This window comes from Bubalus kerabau, chromosome 20 (assembly GCF_029407905.1).
Source record: "Bubalus kerabau isolate K-KA32 ecotype Philippines breed swamp buffalo chromosome 20, PCC_UOA_SB_1v2, whole genome shotgun sequence".
NCBI lineage: Eukaryota > Metazoa > Chordata > Mammalia > Artiodactyla > Bovidae > Bubalus > Bubalus kerabau.
Window position 1 is genome coordinate 7,050,725 of NC_073643.1, and position 17,556 is coordinate 7,068,280.

A 17,556-nucleotide genomic window follows, 5' to 3' on the forward strand; every position below is an offset into this window, starting at 1 on the left:
AGAGTCACAGAGGTCCTAGAAAAAAATGATCCCTTCTAAAGAGGGAATATGCATTTTATATTTTTTTAGAGACTATGTATTCATGCATTTAACAAACATTGAGAAATTTACTTATGATGAGTCGGGCATTGTACCTTACAGAGTGCATACCAATGTTTTCTAATAGTAAGGATTTGCAGTTTAGTGGGACACTGATGTATAATTCAATGATTATTTTCAACACTTACTTCTAAGAATAAGCTTTCTTTTGTACACATTGTTATATTTAAAATAAAATGTTTTTCCATGAGAGAATGTATTTATTCCATGTACCCAACTGACTGATCAACAAACATATAAAGAATAAAAAGAAAATTTCAAGATATCATATTCCAAACGAAAGCACACATTTGCTGTTTCAATAACAATATTGGCCTGTGTGGACACTAATTTGGGTATTATTTGCACCAGAAAGTATGATTCAATACTAAGCAAAAAAATGTATACTGACTATAGTCAAGAACTCCCAAGTCCCACTCATCCACTACCCAAAAGTAAAGTGATTTTAAAATAACAAAGGAATGCTCATAAGCCTTCAGCCTGGCTCAAATGGGTAATATTGGTAGACATAGGAGAAGAGGAGATTGCTCCAATGTGATCATTAAGGTAGAAAAAGTGTGTATTCTTTAATCTTGAGCTTAATTCTATCATCAATCTCTCAACTCTGATCATAGCTGCCACGGCCACATCTCCCTACTCTCAAAGGTCAGGAAATTTGGGTATTGTTTCCATAGCAACTACAGCCTGACCATATATTATGACATTAAAAGGCCACTGCAGCTTAAGGACAAAGCACACGCGTGCGCACACACACACACACACACACACACACGTGCACACACACACACGTGCACACACACACACACACACACACACACACACTTGTACTTGCATCATGAGTACAAATTTACTTTCATAGACCATGAAAGATGCAAACAAATCCCCAAAGCACACGAACACTGGACACATCCCGGGCAAGTTTCAGTGCCTGCTGCCAGTGATGGAAAGGGAGACGAACCCATCCATCCTGGGAAGACAAATGGCATCACTGTAGGCAAATGGAGGAGTGGAGAGCCAAGAAAGTATGTCGTAAGATGAGTGATTACCCTGCACTCATAACACTGCCGATCTCGCTGCACTGAAAAATCCTCCTGCCTTGGAAAGGTTTCATGAACAACTAGAGGCTTGGGACTTCCTTTATTGAAAATAAATGAGAATTCTCCCCCCAAAGACCCTGCTTTGCATTTTGGTTTCTGTCCTTGTACTAAAATGGATGAGGTGTCTCCAGTTTTAAGACAGACATCAACCAAGAGGATGTTCGGATCTCCAGAGAAAAACAGCACTTTAGAATAAGTGTGGTAAAAGTTAACGTTTTTGAAAATAATTAGTCACTGTTGTGCTATTAAAGAGAAGGACTGTGTTTGTCTTGCTCATCTTTATATTCTTAGCCCTGGCAAGACAATAAATACCCGTTATCTAAATTTCAAAGACAAATATTCAATGAGAATGCCGATTGTTTCATATTGTGATAGCATCTCAAACAGTTCTCAGGAATTAGGAGACAATGGGTTAGGACACATACAGTGACAAGTGAAATAAATGAAATCAGCAGCTTAAGCAGAAAGGAGAATGTTTATAGGCATGTATATTTTAAAATCCAGTCATATATCATATATCAGGCACAGTTGGATCCAGGACTAAACCAGGAATCTATCTTTTCTCTCTGTTTTCTCACGTGTTGGCCTCACTCCTAAAGCAGAACATGGGGAGGAAGCCTCGGAATGGGGGCTCGCAGTAGGACCTGTGAGCCCAGAGGGAGGCTCTGTGTGGAGAGCCAGGAGATCAGAGAGGAGGCGGCCTTGGCCGGTGATGCTACCCCTGCAGAGAGAGACCAGTGACCTTCCAGCCTCAAGCTCTGTCTGAAGCCAGTGGGCCAGCGAGCGTGGGACACATAGTTCCCAGCAGTCAGGCACCGTTCGGGGCAAAGCAGAAGAAAACGGGAGGACGAATGACACAGTAAAGGGAGTGGACAAATGACAAGCACACTACCAGAGTCCAGAAACCAAAACTCTCCTTTCCACCGAGCGCGTAACAGGCCTGAGTGGAGCTAACGTTTGAGGAGTCCTCATTGCGTGCCAGGTACTGTGTGTGGGTGAACTCGTAAATCTCATAACAGCTTGAAGAGGTTATTCTATTATGTTTTCAACGCCACTGCAGGTGTGTGAAAACTGCAACCTGGCAAGGTTCAGCTAATGACATAAGATCATGTAGCTACTGAGTGGTATAGCTGGCTTTCAAACTGAGGCTGCTAGGATTCAGGATGCGAACTCTCTAACACGCTCCTCTCTCTACACTGGAGCTTAAATACATGTGGAGGAGAAAGAAAAGAAAGAAAGTGAAGTCATTTATTTGTGTCTGACTCGTAGTGACCCCATGGACTGCAGCCCACCAGGCTCCTCCATCCATGGGATTTTGTACTGGAGTGGGGTGCCATCGCCTTCTCCAGGGGATCTTACCCACCCAGGGATCAAACCTGGGTCTCCCACATTACAGGCAGAAGCTTTACCGTCTGAGCCACCAGGGAAGTTATGTGGAGGAGAGGGCCCCATAAACATTCATGAAGAGCTTTTTGTTTGTTTGTTTTAACTGGAGTATAGTTGCTTACAGGCTTGTGTTAGTTTTTGCTGCACAGCAGAGTGAATCAGCTGTATGTATACGTGTATCCTCTTGTCTTTGGATGTCCTTCCTGTTTTGGTCACCACAGAGCGCTAAGTAGAGGGAAAGGGAAGCTGGTGGGGTGAATTGGGAGACTGGGACAGACATATGTACACCATTGATACCATGTATAAAACAGACAGCCAATGAGAGCCCACTCCACAGCTCAGGGAACTCATGAATTCCCGAACACGACAGTAGGGAACGCACTGCACTAGAGGTCAAAGCCATTCACATCCTGTTTCCCAGTCTTGCCTTGTTCCTGTATATGTGACTTCTGGTCTTACTAGTATAATGTCTTCTCTCTAAAGCACTTTGAGATTCTTCTAAATAAGTGTGACTGGCCATACTTAATCTATCACATGGTCATACTTAATCACTGAAAATACATCCTGAGTCACAAGTCTACATCCTGAGTGATATTTTCATTGTCAAAGTTAGCTGAGCTTTCTGATTTCCACAGGCCAGACAAGATTCTGCAAGCTCTTTCCCAGGAGCAGTGACTACCCAGACCTACTTGAAGTCTCCACTTCCAGCAATCATGTTTTTCAACTTAATCAAATCTCCTAAAAATTCTTCAAATATAGCTTCTCACATAGTCTGTCCCCTATCACCCTTATTTATGAGAGAACTTGCCTAAATGCTTTAGGAAATGAGTCTATTAATCACCTTCATACTAATTAATTCATTCCACATTGAAATATTGAGGACTTTTATACAACAAGCACTATGATGCTGGGGGCCTAGAGACATAACCCCATGGAGGGACTAAGCATCTAGGCTCAAACTTGGTGACTGAATGTGCAAAACTAAATTTAGACTGTGAGTAACAGGAAGGCTTAGTTGTGGTCTAGAATACAAAAGTGAATTTTTAAAATGATCATAGCTTCTGATGTTTCTTTATGTATTTATTGAGGAAACATTTTGAGAACTGGACTATCTGCCAAAAGCTGTGCTAGGCACTGGGGCTGGAACGGAAAATGAGAATGTCACTATCCTTAAGAAGTTGAAGGTGGAGACGGGATGAGAAAAATAGGCAGTTGCAGTACAGAGCAAGATTAGGGGGAAAAACAAGGTCTAACGAGCAAGAAGGAAGCTCATCGTTCACCAACTTCGAGGCATTAGATGGGGATCTTCAGAAGCAGAAATGTGTCACCTAAGAGCTGAAGGATGAGAAACAACTGAGTAGGAAAAGGAATTAATTCAGTAAGAGCAGGGCTAATTAATGAGGTCACACAGAGAGAGGAAGAAAGAGAAGCCAAGACACTGAGGATCTCAAACGCCACGGGGAAAGTGACTGGCTGTGGAGTTCTCGGCAGCTCCTAGAGCTGTTACCGTTATTACTGATCTGATAGAATAATGTGAGAATCAGCACATGAAGATCCCACTATGGGTTTCGTACCTTGGTGTCAGAGCTCAGAGCGAGTCACTTAAGCAGTTTGGGCTTCATTTTCCTCCTTGGTTTGGGCCTCCCTGATAGCTCAGTTGGTAAAGAATCCACTTGCAATACAGGAAACCCCAGTTCTATTCCTGGGTCAGGAAGATACACTGGAGAAGGGATAGGCTACCCACTCCAGTATTCCTGGGCTTCCCTGGTAGCTCAGCTGGTAAAGAATCCACCCACAACACAGGAGACCTGGGTTCAATCCCTGGGTTAGGAAGATCCCCTGTAGAAGGGAAAGGCTACCCACTCCAGGATTCTGGCCTGGAGAATTCCATGGACTGTATAGTCCATGGGGTCGCAAAGAGTCGGATATGACTGAGCGACTTTCACTTTCCTCCTTGATTAATGGAGAGAATGACCCTTGCTCTCCCCTCCATCCAGGAACGTGATGGAAGTCTAGGGAAACGGTGTTACTGGAAACAGTCTGTTGCCAGCACCCTCCCCACTGCTCCCTTTCGCATGCATATCCTCATACCCCCGACCCTAAGCAGGCATTCCCACCATGCTTTGATTTATGCTCTCCCCAGGCAAGATGCTGACAAGGATGATGCCAGCTCTAGACTAATTCACTGTTTATGAAATGAGCCTGTTACACCTCCCAGCCACTCACCCTTTGTAACAGGATGTATCTGCCAGTAACTCTATGCTGCTGCTGCTGCTGCTAAGTTGCTTCAGTCGTGTCTGACTCTCTGCGACCCCATAGACGGCAGCCCACCAGGCTCCCCCATCCCTGGGATTCTCCAGGCAAGAACACTGGGGTGGGTTGCCATTTCCTTCTCCAATGCATGAAAGTGAAAAGTGAAAGTGAAGTCGCTCAGTCGTGTCCGACTCTTAGTGACCCCATGGACTGCAGCCCACCAGGCTCCTCCGTCCATGGGATTTTCCAGGCAAGAGTACTGGAGTGGGGTGCCATTGCCTTCTCCGAGTAACTCTGTAGGAGTAGACCAAGTTGATAGAATATATTAAAGCTATTATAGGACATCTTAGAGCAAAAGGAAGACTTATCCACGGTCTTCATTCTCCAAGCAGAAGTAAGCCTGACCTTGCTTAGCTATCATGATGACGGCTGTCTTAGATGATGTGGGTCTTTACAGCCCCAGTGTAGTTAGAATGGAAGCCACAACAAGTGCAGTCCAGGGTGAGAGTGGGCACGGGCACGCGCCAGGGGGACTGAGGCCCAGGAGCCATCGCCTTGTTAGGGAAGCACACTGATCGAAACTGCCCACCCTGGCCAGGCACCGTAGTAACCATTTGCATGAGTTGTTTTACCACAGGAGGTCCTGGGAAGGGAACTAATAAGCCTCCACCAATCGGAGGAGTTTGGGAAAGGTCAAAAGGAAACACTACATGTCCGACCACCTCCCAGAATCCTTCTCTCTGGCATTCATCTTGGCTGAGCAAGGCGTGCACCACCAGGAAGGACTCTTGAGTCAGAATGACTGGCTAAAGACAACCCGGAAATTAATCCCATCACCATAAAACCGGAGACTGCGAGCCATGAGACAGAGCAGTTCTCCTGGGTTCCCTTATCCTCCTGCTCTCCACCTGCGTACCCTTTCCCAATAAAATCTCTTGCTTTGTCAGCACATGTGTCTCCTTGGACAATTCATTTCCGAGTGTTAGACAAGAGCCCAGTTTTGGGCCCTGGAAGGGGTCCTCCTTCCTGCAACAACCTGGCCAAGTGGAACTGGTCTAGGGGTCTTCGGTTTCCTTAGGCAGAGGGGGGACAATGGATGTGCTGACTGACCGCTGAGGGGTAGGCTGGGGAGGAGGGAAGAGAGCAAGCCGATGACAACAATATCAGTGTAATTTTCCATGAAAGGAAGTAGATCAAACTGAATCATGGACAAGGAGGCTGTATTAGGCAGAGCCATGAAGAGTCTGGAAAGAAAATAAAGGAGAAGAAAGAGAAAAGAAAGAAGGAAGGGTAAGAAAATGCTCAAAGTTTATATCTTTGGGGATTTCTTAAGTCTTTCCTTCTTTTATTCTCCTTTCTTTTCTTTCTGACTTTCAGATGCAAATGGAACATTTTACAAACCCTTAGAAAGGAGAGTCGGTCGTCAGAATCACTTGGAGCAACAAAAACCTGTGCCTTCAGTCTTCCCTGTACTCCTTTCTCTGTCCGTGAAACTTCCACCCGGTTTCCTAGCCCCATGCAATCACTGATGACGGCGGCTTGTGTGTTTCATATGCTGCTCAGCTGTGTTGTAAGATCCGCCCACTTACTGGCAATCTGCTTCAAACCGTAACCAGCCAGGCCTCCACTTCCGGGACCTGCACTCACCGTATGTCTCTGTCATGCCCCGCACACAGATGTGTCCGTCTGTCAGACAGACACCTCAGAGCAGGTGTCCCCTCATTCCTGAATTCTTTACACAGACACTTCATTTTCCATTAATCCCTCTTTTGGGGATTTATTTAATTCATTTTCTTCCTGCTGTAGTTTTTCTATTCTCAGTTACAGTAGAAAATTATTAAGTCATCTCACGTCACCTCCTTGGAGAAGGAAATGACAACCCACTCCAGTGTTCTTGCCTGGAGAATTCCAGGGATGGAGGAGCCTGGTGGGCTGCCGTCTATGGGGTCGCACAGAGTTGGACATGACTGAAGCAACTTAGCAGCAGCAGCAGCATGTCACCTCCAGGTTGAGAAAATCTGTTTTGGATGAATGGCCACAGTTTCTCCCTCAACTCATCACCACATCTGAGTTCTCATCTGCCTTCTCCTCTGCCATCTGCACAGCTGGGTCAGTCACTGACCGCTTCAGTTTCTGCGGAAGGCTTCCATCCTCTTATAAGAGGCTTCAGCAGCCAGCGAGGAGCTGTTTTCTGACAGGTTGATTCTGTGTGCCGTTCCATTCCCTTTGAGCATGTCCCTAGCTCTGGTGTCACCTACACATCAGCCTCTGCCCACATCTTCAGTTAATTCTCCAGTTTTTCCCCTCCCCTCCCCCCATCACCTGTATATTCTAGGAGATGTTAGGGTTAGAAGTGTGCTGATATTTACGGGGTTTGTGCTTCAAATTCTGAAGAGCTTGGGGATGGATACCTGGCTCTCTATTGCCATGGGGTGCTTTCCTGCCATTTCCTCATCTCCTTTCTTAAAGTTCACATCAGCCTCTGTTGTCTCAAAATACAGCTGACTGTTAGCCCTCTTTGCAGACCTGCTTGATGGACAGCCTGTTTCAAGCTGTTTCCAGAAAGTTTCTGGGTACTGTGAGATGGGCTTTTTCATAAAAATGTAATATCCTCTCCTTTCTCATTCAGTTCATGCATATAACACATTTAACCACACAGTGCTCTGTGAAGGGATTGATATATTCCTTGAGGAAACATCATTTCATCCATGAGGATCCAACTTCCATGATACATACTTGCTTTGTCTTCCTCTTTGGGGCAGAGATTATTTTTTCCCCACAATTCCTAAGCTGCTTTTGAACAGCTGAGTTCCAACTCTCCTTCCTTTAATGCATTTGACATAGTTTTCAAAATTATCACTTTTCCACTGTACTTCTCGAAGTTATGAAACAGATCCTACAACTCTGTGCCCCAGTTCAAGGTGGAAGGGGAAGAAAGCACACACCACCCCCATATTTTCTTCTGAAATGTAAATCATCCTTAAATACCCCTGAACTAAGGGTTAGACTCAGCAGATTCTGAAATGAGGAGGCTGAGCTAAAAGACATTTTTAAGAAATGCAAACTTAATACTTGAAAGCAGTGGTGGTACCTATGGGGAGCGGAAAGTCAGGCTCAATGTCTCAAAGAACGTGTGACGGCTTCTATAAATAGACAAGAACATTTGACAGTGTGGAGTTCACTTGGCAATACCTCTGCATGCCCCACACACATTTAAAAATAGTTCAACAGGGCCTCTTTCTTAGGACAGATGGAAATTTTCTGATCTTCCCCGGGCAGCTATCAACATACCTTCTCTGTTAAATATCATCTAAAACACTGTTTTTCTGACTATAAACTCTGACTATAACCCACAGTAAGAAATTAGTTTTAAACAGTGATAGCATCCAGTCTAAACTACAAGAAACGGAAATAAAAGTTTTCTGATAGAGTGGTCATCACTTCTACATGAAATGCATACTGATATTTTCTATTCCATTTTATTGTCACTGTTCATTAAAAAGGAAAATAAAACCCTGACATGACTTACAATTGACCATATAACTCAAGATTAATTAGTATGGTGGTTCTTAATTCAAGTTAACATTAGAATTATCTGATGAGATTTTGTTTAAAAAATAGCAATTCAGGGTCCTTTACTCCAGACCAAAAAATCAGAATCTTTGATGTGGGGTAATTTTTTTTTTAAGTTCCCCAGGTAACCCCACTGTGCAGCCAGGACTGCAAACCACTGCTCTGAGGGATCTTGATCTTCTGTTGAAAAATTCTGTTGAGAAATTTCAGTAGGTGTTACATTTATGTTGAATCCAGGAAACTCTCAAGTGCTGAGTTTTCACCAGAGCACATAAACCAGGGTGATTATCTGCCTTCTTTTTGTGCTGTGAAGGCCAATCATCAAAGTTTTATTTGTGTATGAGTACAAGTGAAGAGTGATTTTCATCCATGCACCTAAATAAAGAACATTATGGGGTCAATATGAATAATGCTGGAGTCTTTGCTGGTGGGGAAAATGCTCTGAGCTATGAAAAATATGACCAAGGATTTGGCATGGATGTGAAGTGCAAAATAAATAAATAAATAAATAACCTTAATCTATTACCAGAGATCAAACTGGCAACATCAATTGGATCATAGAAAAAGCAAGAGAGTTCCAGAAAAACATCTAATTCTGCTTTATTGACTATGCCAAAGCCTTTGACTGTGTGGATCACAATAAACTGTGGAAAATTCTTAAAGAGATGGGAATGCCAGACCACCTCACCTGTCGCCTGAGAAATCTGTATGCAGGTCAAGAAGCAACAGTTAGAACTGGACATGGAACAACAGACTGGTTCCAAATCAGGGAAAGGAATACATCAAGGCTATATATTGTCACCCTGCTTATTTAACTTCTATGCAGAGTACATCATGAGAAATGCTGGGCTGGAAGAAGCACAAGCTGGAATCAAGATTTCCGGGAGAAATATCAATAACCTCAGATATGCAGATGACACCACCCTTATGGCAGAAAGCAAAGAAGAACTAAAGAGCCTGTTGATGAAAGTGAAAGAGGAGAGTGAAAAAGTTGGCTTAAAGCTCAACATTCAGAAAACAAAGATCATGGCATCCAGTCCCATCACTTCATGGCAAATAGATAGGGAAACAGTGGAAACAGTGGCTGACTTTATTTTTCTGGGTTCCAAAATCACTGCAGATGGTGATTGCAGCTATGAAATTAAAAGAAACTTGCTCCTTGGAAGAAAATTCATGACAAACCTAGATAGCATATCAAAAAGCAGAGACATTACTTAGCTGATAAAGGTGTGTCTAGTCAAATCTATGGTTTTTCCAGTAGTCATGTATGGATATAAGAGTTGGACCATAAAGAATGCTGAGCACCAAAGAATTGATGCTTTTGAGGTGCGGTGTTGGAGAAGACTCTGGAGAGTCCCTTGGACAGCAAGGAGATCCAACCAGTCCATCCTAAAGGAAATCAGTCCTGAATATTCATTGGAAGGACTGATGCTGAAGCTGAAGCTCAAAAACTTTGGCCACCTGATGCGAAGAAGTGACTCACTGGAAAAGACCTTGATGTTGGGAAAGCTTGAAGATGGGAGAAGAAGGGGATGACAGAGGATGAGATGGTTGGATGGCATTACTGACTCGATGGACATGAGTTTGAGTAAGCTCCGGGAGTTGGTGATGGACAGGGAAGACTGGCGTGCTGCAGCCCCTGGGGTAACAAAGAGTCAGACATGACTGAGTGACTGAACTGACTGAACTAATCTATTAGATTTTTTGATTTGCTAGGTGTTTGTGATTGGGACAAAGACTCATTTGTTTTTGGAATCTTAATCGTATCCACATGGATATGAGTAAGCCTCATTCATTCAACCCAATGGGAGGAAATGAGAACTTGCATTAGTTCCATCTCTGACTTTCTAGATTCTATCTGATATAGCCAACCTTCTTTGTTGCAAAAGGGATTTAAGGAAGCTCACAAAAGTACAGTATGGTGAATTAGAAGAGCAAAGGAGGAAGGGGAGACAAGATAGCAGGGCAGGTAGGAGAGATGAGGGAAGCGAAGTGGTGTGGTGGGAGGGGAAGGGGGAGAAGCCGATGTGGATGAAACATGATGAAACGTGAAGTGACGTCTGTGCCAAAAGGAGGGTGAAAGGAGACAGGCTATTTGCCAAGCTCTTGGCACACCTGGTCCCACGGACACAGCCAAAGCATCCAGGCAACTAAGTGCTGGGTCTTCACTGTGAACTGTCAGCTACATCATGCTGTCCTATCACCTCACTCCTCACGCATCTGTAATTTCAAGATGATGATACTGTGCTGCATCCCACCTCTTGGGGACGGGTATTCATAGCATAGTGTTGAAATGAATGTCTGGAAGAAAACATTTATTAATTCAGAACATATTCCTTTAGTCTAGGTGGTTAGTTAATTCTCTCCAAGATGGGTGGACAGACATAGATGGAAATGAGGTCTTTCAAGCTGGACAAAAAAGACCCTGAAAGAGTGCTGCTTTGGACGGAGGCCAGGAGAGCCATTCCTCATCAGAATGCAACAGGGAACAAAACCAGACTGTGTCTCCAGCTTATCACGATGCTGTTCAGGTGGCTGAACAGCAAGGCTGCCAGCATACACTTCTGAGGCCTGAGCATCGTTGAGAAGCCTGGCTTCTAAAGTCTAGAGCACAGGTGAGGGATTGATTTTGTACAGGGAATGCTTCCCAGAAGGGCCATTTCTGAAACACTGCTCCCTGCTCATTTTCGTACAAACCCCGTGAAAGGGTTAGTTGATATTACCATAACCATGGGCAATCCTACAGAAACCTAGCCTAAATTACAGTTTAAAATGAGCCAGGAAGCACTTGGTAAAAATCTCTGAATAGATCCTAGAATTTGGGGAACAAAAGTATATTTTCCCAGACTCATGGTAAAATATAGAGATGTGCCAAAAAGGCAAAGAATGTTCCCACTATCCACATGGATGCTTGTCCACATGGGAGAACCTGTGCCCTCAATGTGGACCAACAAGGGAACGAGAAATGGCACGCACAGGGTGCCCACCGCATGGCTGGCAGTACACTGTGCACTTCCGCACCTTCTCATTCAAGGTCAAGGTATTTCTTCAAAATGGGAAATGTCTCCACTTAACAGATAAAATAATGAAAGATCAGAGAAGTTAAGCGACTTGTCAAAGTCGTCAAAGTCACATAGTGAAGAACAGAGGGAGAATTTGAACACAAGTCTTGCCAGGCATCAAGGGCCCTACGTGGATGTACCCCCTGATAAACTGTATTTAATGCCAGAGTTCCCTAGTCAAACTGTGGTCCCGGAGCATGGGGAAGACAACGCCCTCTCCTCTGGAGGTTCTAAATTGGGGATGGGCAAACAATTTCTGTAAATGGCCAGATAGAAATATTTTCAGCTTCATACAATATTTGAGAGGCTTCCCAGGTGGCACTCGTGGTTATGAACCCACATGCCAGTACGGGGGATGCAAGAGATGTGGGTTCAGTTCCTGGGTCAGGAAGATCCCCTGGAGGAGGAAATGGCAACCCACTCCAGTATTCTTACCTGGAGGCTCCATGGACAGAGGGGCCTGGCAGGCTACAGTCCATGGGGTCGCAAAGAGTCGGACACGACTGAGTGAGCGTACATAAGCCATTTACTTGCTGTCATAGCTACTTAGCTCTGGGACGATAGCCTGAGAATAGCCTTATGTGACACATAAATGACCAGACCACACTGGACTGTTCAGAACATAAATCTGAGAATAACTGGGGTGAAGATGTCACCCTGATTCCTAGCCTGTATCCTCAAGCCCTCAAGCCCCCTCTGTTCAGAACCCTCTAGGAAGGTCCTGTGGGCTGACCAGTCTTGTGCCCAGAACCACAGGAACTTCAAATGAACCACAGCTATATTTTTCTTCTTCCAGTCTCTCAAAATCCATGAACTGGTACAATGATAAAGGATAGCATGTCTTTACTTTTTTCTATTTGGGGGGTGGGGTACACTGCAGAGCATGTGGGATCTTAGTTCCCCAACCAGGGATCAAACCCATGTCCCCTGCGTTGGAAGCATGGAGTCTTAACCACTGGATCACCCGGGAAGCCTCCAGTATTCCTTTTCTACGATTTCTGCAGCCTGGCACCGAGGAATGACAATTTTTTGGTCCTAAATAATTATGAGAAATGCCCTGAATGGAAGTGACGCCCTGCCTCAAGAATGCCTAAAGCAAGGGTGGCTTTGGGGGACATCCCCAGGTGGGGACAGTTAATCCCCACAGGTTCCCACCACTTCACTGGTAAACTCCATAGCCAATATCAGACTCTACAGTACATTGAAGATTGCCAGCTTCATAAAGTTTACCTCAGCACTCATCACCAGTGAATCGATCCCCAATCACAACCTTTTTAAATTAAGGAGACGCATAAAGAACTTCACTCCCCTGGAGATTTTCCTCTTGGCTTTCAACTGAAGCCTTTAAGTGAAGGGCAGCCTATAGCTCTCACAGTGGGAAAATACAATCTGTTAAAGTGACTAACCTTCTAATCCTTGCTGCTGCTACCTTGCTGGTAGAAAACAATCTTTTTCCTATTATATATAAATTCCTGATTCTCAGTAGCTCAGAAGAAAAGCTATGTATTTCATTGCATTTCACTGCATCTCTGGCAAGTTGGATATTGAAATGGCACAAAGATGCTGACAATCCTCTAAATGAATGCATTGGTATTTCCGTGACTGGTGACTGGGTGTCAAGGGTTTAATCCACACTATGGTGCTGTCTAAAACTGGTAATAAAACAGAGGAATAATACACCAAGATAAGATCCAAAGGACATATAATAGTGACATGCGCTGCTCCGTGACAAGGGCATAATGAAACATACGTGGGAGAGACTCGCTTTATAAAAAAGAAGCCGTGAACTTCTTTCCGACAACTGCTGTGAGCTAGAAACGGGCAAGATGCAATCCATCTTCCTGTTCCATTTCTGTTTCTGGACCAGGTTTAAAACTCAGCAATCCATTAGTAAGCTGTCACAGCAAGAGATGGAAGATGTTTATAGCTCACAATCCAGGCTCTCTGCCCAGCTGCCAGGGACCCCTTACTCTCCCTCTCTCCCACAGGGACCGTATCACCTTCCCCCAGCCCATCCCCCCATCCCAGCTGACCGGACCAGAGGAGAAGACAAGTATTTGGAACAAATACTGCGAAATCCTAATTTAACTTGTGCTGGTGTCTTGGGTAAAGATGTAAACATCATCCTGTGAAGTGCCAGCTTTTACCCATCACATGAACCAAAAAACAAAGCTGTTACGAATTTCAAAATGATATCCCTTTGATGGGCAAAAATGACACCACTTTTCTTTTGCTGAAAACATTTTTGACTTGGAGCTATGTTTCTTTCTAATGCAAAATATTTAATCAGGTCATTTCCAGAAAAATTCAAAACTCAGATTGAGTGATCTCTTGGACCATATACAGACATAAAATATGGGTGGGTGACTGAGATTCTTCCTCTGAGTTCTCTTTCTTTTCCTCTTAGTTTGATATCATTGGGGTATTCACAGATGCCACTGAGGAGGGTTGCCAGATAAAATACAAAGCCATCTAGAATTATATATGTTTCATATAAACTCATAAAACTCAAAAATTTTAGTAAAGGTATTATCCATGCAATGCTTAGGAAATATTTTTACTAAAATATTATATGGGATTTCCCTGGTAGCCCAGTGGTTAAGAATGTGCCTTGCAATGCAGGGAACATAGGTCCAATCCCTGATCGGGGAACTAAGACCCCAAATGCCGGGAAGCAATGAAGGGCGCGTGCCATGACTGGAGACTCCGTGCGCCGCAGTGAAGATCCATGCGCCGCAAACAAGACCCAGTGCAGCCAAACGAATAAGTAAAATATTATATGTCATTTGTCTGAAATTCACATTTCACCGAGCATCTTATGTTTTCAGTTGCTAAGTCTGGTGGCTGAAGGCAGGGAAGGGACATCTGTCTCTGCAGTGTGGTCGCTGCTGTCGTACTGACGCCTTGCCCCATCTCTAGCTCCTCCCAGATGGTCTTTTCGGTTTGTGTCTGAAGACCTCACATGGCCTCTGGCTGTCAGCTCACAAGAGTCGGGCTTTCTGCTTCTTGCCCTATTTCCAGGCTCCCTGGTGTCCCTGGTCCATTCTCAGTCCCTTTCGATTGATCTCCTGACCAGCCTCTCTGAAGCCTACAGGAGAACTCAGGGCTATCTCAGGCACCCTCACGCCTCAGTACACTCCCTTCTCATCTCTGCTTAATTTCTATTTTCCAGATTGACAGAGGCAGGGAAGGAGGAAGCCGTCCCAACTCTCAGAGCCTCACCCAGAACCTGAATCAAGAGAGAAAAGAAGCCACAGATTCTACTTATGGGGAAGTTCTGTTTTTTTCTGGAACGCCCCTGGCTTTGTTTATCCATATTTAATGTTTGGTTCCCCTTCAAACACTCTTCCATCGTCCCTTCCCAAACCTGAGGACTGTTTGCTCCTTGGGAAAGAAAATGCAAACTAAAAGTGGATTCTGGATAAGATACCCTTCCAACTTTTGAGTTTAAAAGGTAAAAATTCATCACTCTTGATCTCTGCTTTCATTTTGATTATCCGACTACAACAAAACAAACCAGAATTTCATAACATGTCTTTAGCACTTGAGAAGTTAAAATTACTTTTATAAATCACCCTTGGCTCGAAGAGTAAATCAACGGTATTATTAAAGATTAATTGGAAAATAACTTAAATGAGAATACTCCAAAACAAAACGAGCTGAGCCAAAACTGTCCTCAACTGTAAAATAACATTTTTTTTTTACAGAACAAAAACATAAGGAAGCAGGAGTAAATGAATAAAGATGTGAACTGAAAAAAAATCAATGCAAGAAGTGATTCTTATGGAGAAAAGATAAGCAAAGTAGGTCAGAAAAGGATTTTAAAAATTAAGACTTCAGGCAAGGATATAAGGTGGAAATTAGATGAAAATGATGAGATGATATAGATTCTATACAATCTCAATAAAATTTATTCAATATTTGAGAAAATGTTCTTGAAATTGATCAAGCAGAGCAGAAAGTTCTTAATAGCTGAATAAAAGTGACAATATAAAAAAAGAATTATCTCCCCCTAAATTTCTGAACAAGAATTTTATGACTCACTTTTCTGACCATTTCTTAAAACTGACGATCTCTATGCTCTTGTAACTATCCTAAAACAAATAAAACAGTTGAAAGGTGACAGTCAAAATATAATCCAACCAAGATAACAGGTGCGCGCGCACACACGTGCACACACACACACACACACACAGAGGAGACTAATCATATATATGACGTGAAAATGAAAGTATTAGTTGCTCAGTCATGTCATACGCTCTCTCACCTCATGGACTGTAGCCACTGTCCATGGAATTCTCCAGGCAAGAATACTGGAGTGGATAGCCATTCCCTTTGCCAGGGATCAAACCCAGGTGTCCTGCATTGCAGGCAGATTCTTTACTGTCTGAGCCATTAGGGAAACCCAATTGTATATCCATGGGCCAAAATCTAAGTATACAAACCCATTAACATATTAAAGCAATTTACTGCAACAAAGTGAGGTTAATTAGTAATGTAGAAAATCAATGAACACACACCTAACTTTGTTCACGATTAAAAGGACAGAACTAGCTTTTGCTATTAGTCACTCAGTCATGTCAGACTCTTTGCAACCCTATTGGCCATAGCCCATCAGGCTCCTCTGTCCATGGGATTCTCCAGGCAAGAATACTGGAGTGGGTAGCATTTCCTTCTCCAGGGGATCTTCCCAATCCAGGGATCGAACTCAGGTCTCCTGCATTGCAAGCGGATTCTTTACCACCTGCAATGCAGGAGATTCTTTAGAGCCACCAGGGAAGACCTAGAACTACCTTATCAGATACTAAAAAGGGATATAGTAAAAGTCAGTGACTTTCCCATCCCTAAGTCACTTCTTAAGAGGATTTATAAAGAATATATATTTTAAGGCTCTGTTAATAAAATCACAAAGAAGAAAAAAATGGCTTCTATTTAGTATTACTACTGAATGTATTTTTGAAGATTCTATCATAATTGCAACTTATATCAAGCAAACAAAATAAATTAGAATATTAGAAAGCAAGTCATAGTTATTATACTGATATTATATATTCAGAAAATGCAAGGAAACTCTCAGAACTAATATGAAATCTGGTAAGATAATGTGGTCATCATTTAAAAAATGAGCACATTTAAATCAAGATTTTATAAGCCCAAGTGCCTCTGTTTTTTTGATCATGATGGTGGTAGGAATGGGTAAAGAAAGGCGGTGCAAAATACAGACTCTATAGATTCTATATTTTTATAGAAGCAAAATATATTACTATACCAATATAGATAAAATAATATATAAATATTCATCTATCAATAAAAATTTAAATGATTTAAGTCGGTGGGTTACACAGGATTTTTCTATTCCTCATTATGCCTGGCCCAATGCTATTTTGATCACTGCTTTAAAAATGGAAAGAAAATACCATTTTAAAAGTTCTCTCTGTTGCAATTAAATTTTCTAAACCAGCTTCTTCAGGAGGGTTATACTTTCACTTGATCTGCATTTATAAAACAACTGCTTTTCACACTGTTACATAAATAGAAGTATTCGATTTTATGTATTTATTTTATATATTTTAATTATTTGCATAAAATCTGTCTCTGCTACTGTTCCTTGAGCTCACTTAGGGCACAGAGCATGTCTGACTTGGCAACATGCAGAGAGGCTGCGGCATTTGCAGGCTGTGAGAAGGCGAGTAGAGCAAGCAACGCTCGTCCCGCCGGCGGCACTGAAGTGCGGCTGACTATGAAAAGCCAAAGCCGGGCATGTATCAACTCCAGTAATAAGAGACTAGATGAACTGGAAATGCTCCTACTGAAAATAACAAAAAGGTTGGAAAAATATAAAAACTGCATCTAATAAAAGTACTGCAGACCTGCTGCTGCTGCTGCTAAGTCGCTTCAGTCGTGTCTGTCCGACTCTGTGTGACCCCAAAGACGGCAGCCCACCAGGCTCCCCTGTCCCTGGGATTCTCCAGGCAAGAACACTGGAGTGGGTTGCCATTTCCTTCTCCCATGCATGAAAGTGAAAAGTGAAAGGGAAGTCGCCGAGTCGTGTCCGACTCATAGCGACCCCATGGACTGCAGCCTAC

At 43.1% G+C, this 17,556-nt stretch overlaps 1 protein-coding gene and 1 long non-coding RNA gene across 13 annotated transcripts in view; one reads left to right on the forward strand and one right to left on the reverse strand.

Annotated features, from left to right (window-relative positions):
* GADL1 (glutamate decarboxylase like 1) overlaps positions 1–17,556 on the reverse strand; it is a 505,418-nt gene that overhangs the window by 95,702 nt on the left and 392,160 nt on the right. The gene's annotated exons all lie outside the window — the stretch shown is intronic.
* On the forward strand, positions 1,963–11,238 carry LOC129635442 (uncharacterized). The gene is made up of 3 exons (XR_008706305.1): positions 1,963–2,178; positions 6,021–6,125; positions 6,213–11,238. It is a non-coding gene; the product is annotated as an uncharacterized LOC129635442 (long non-coding RNA).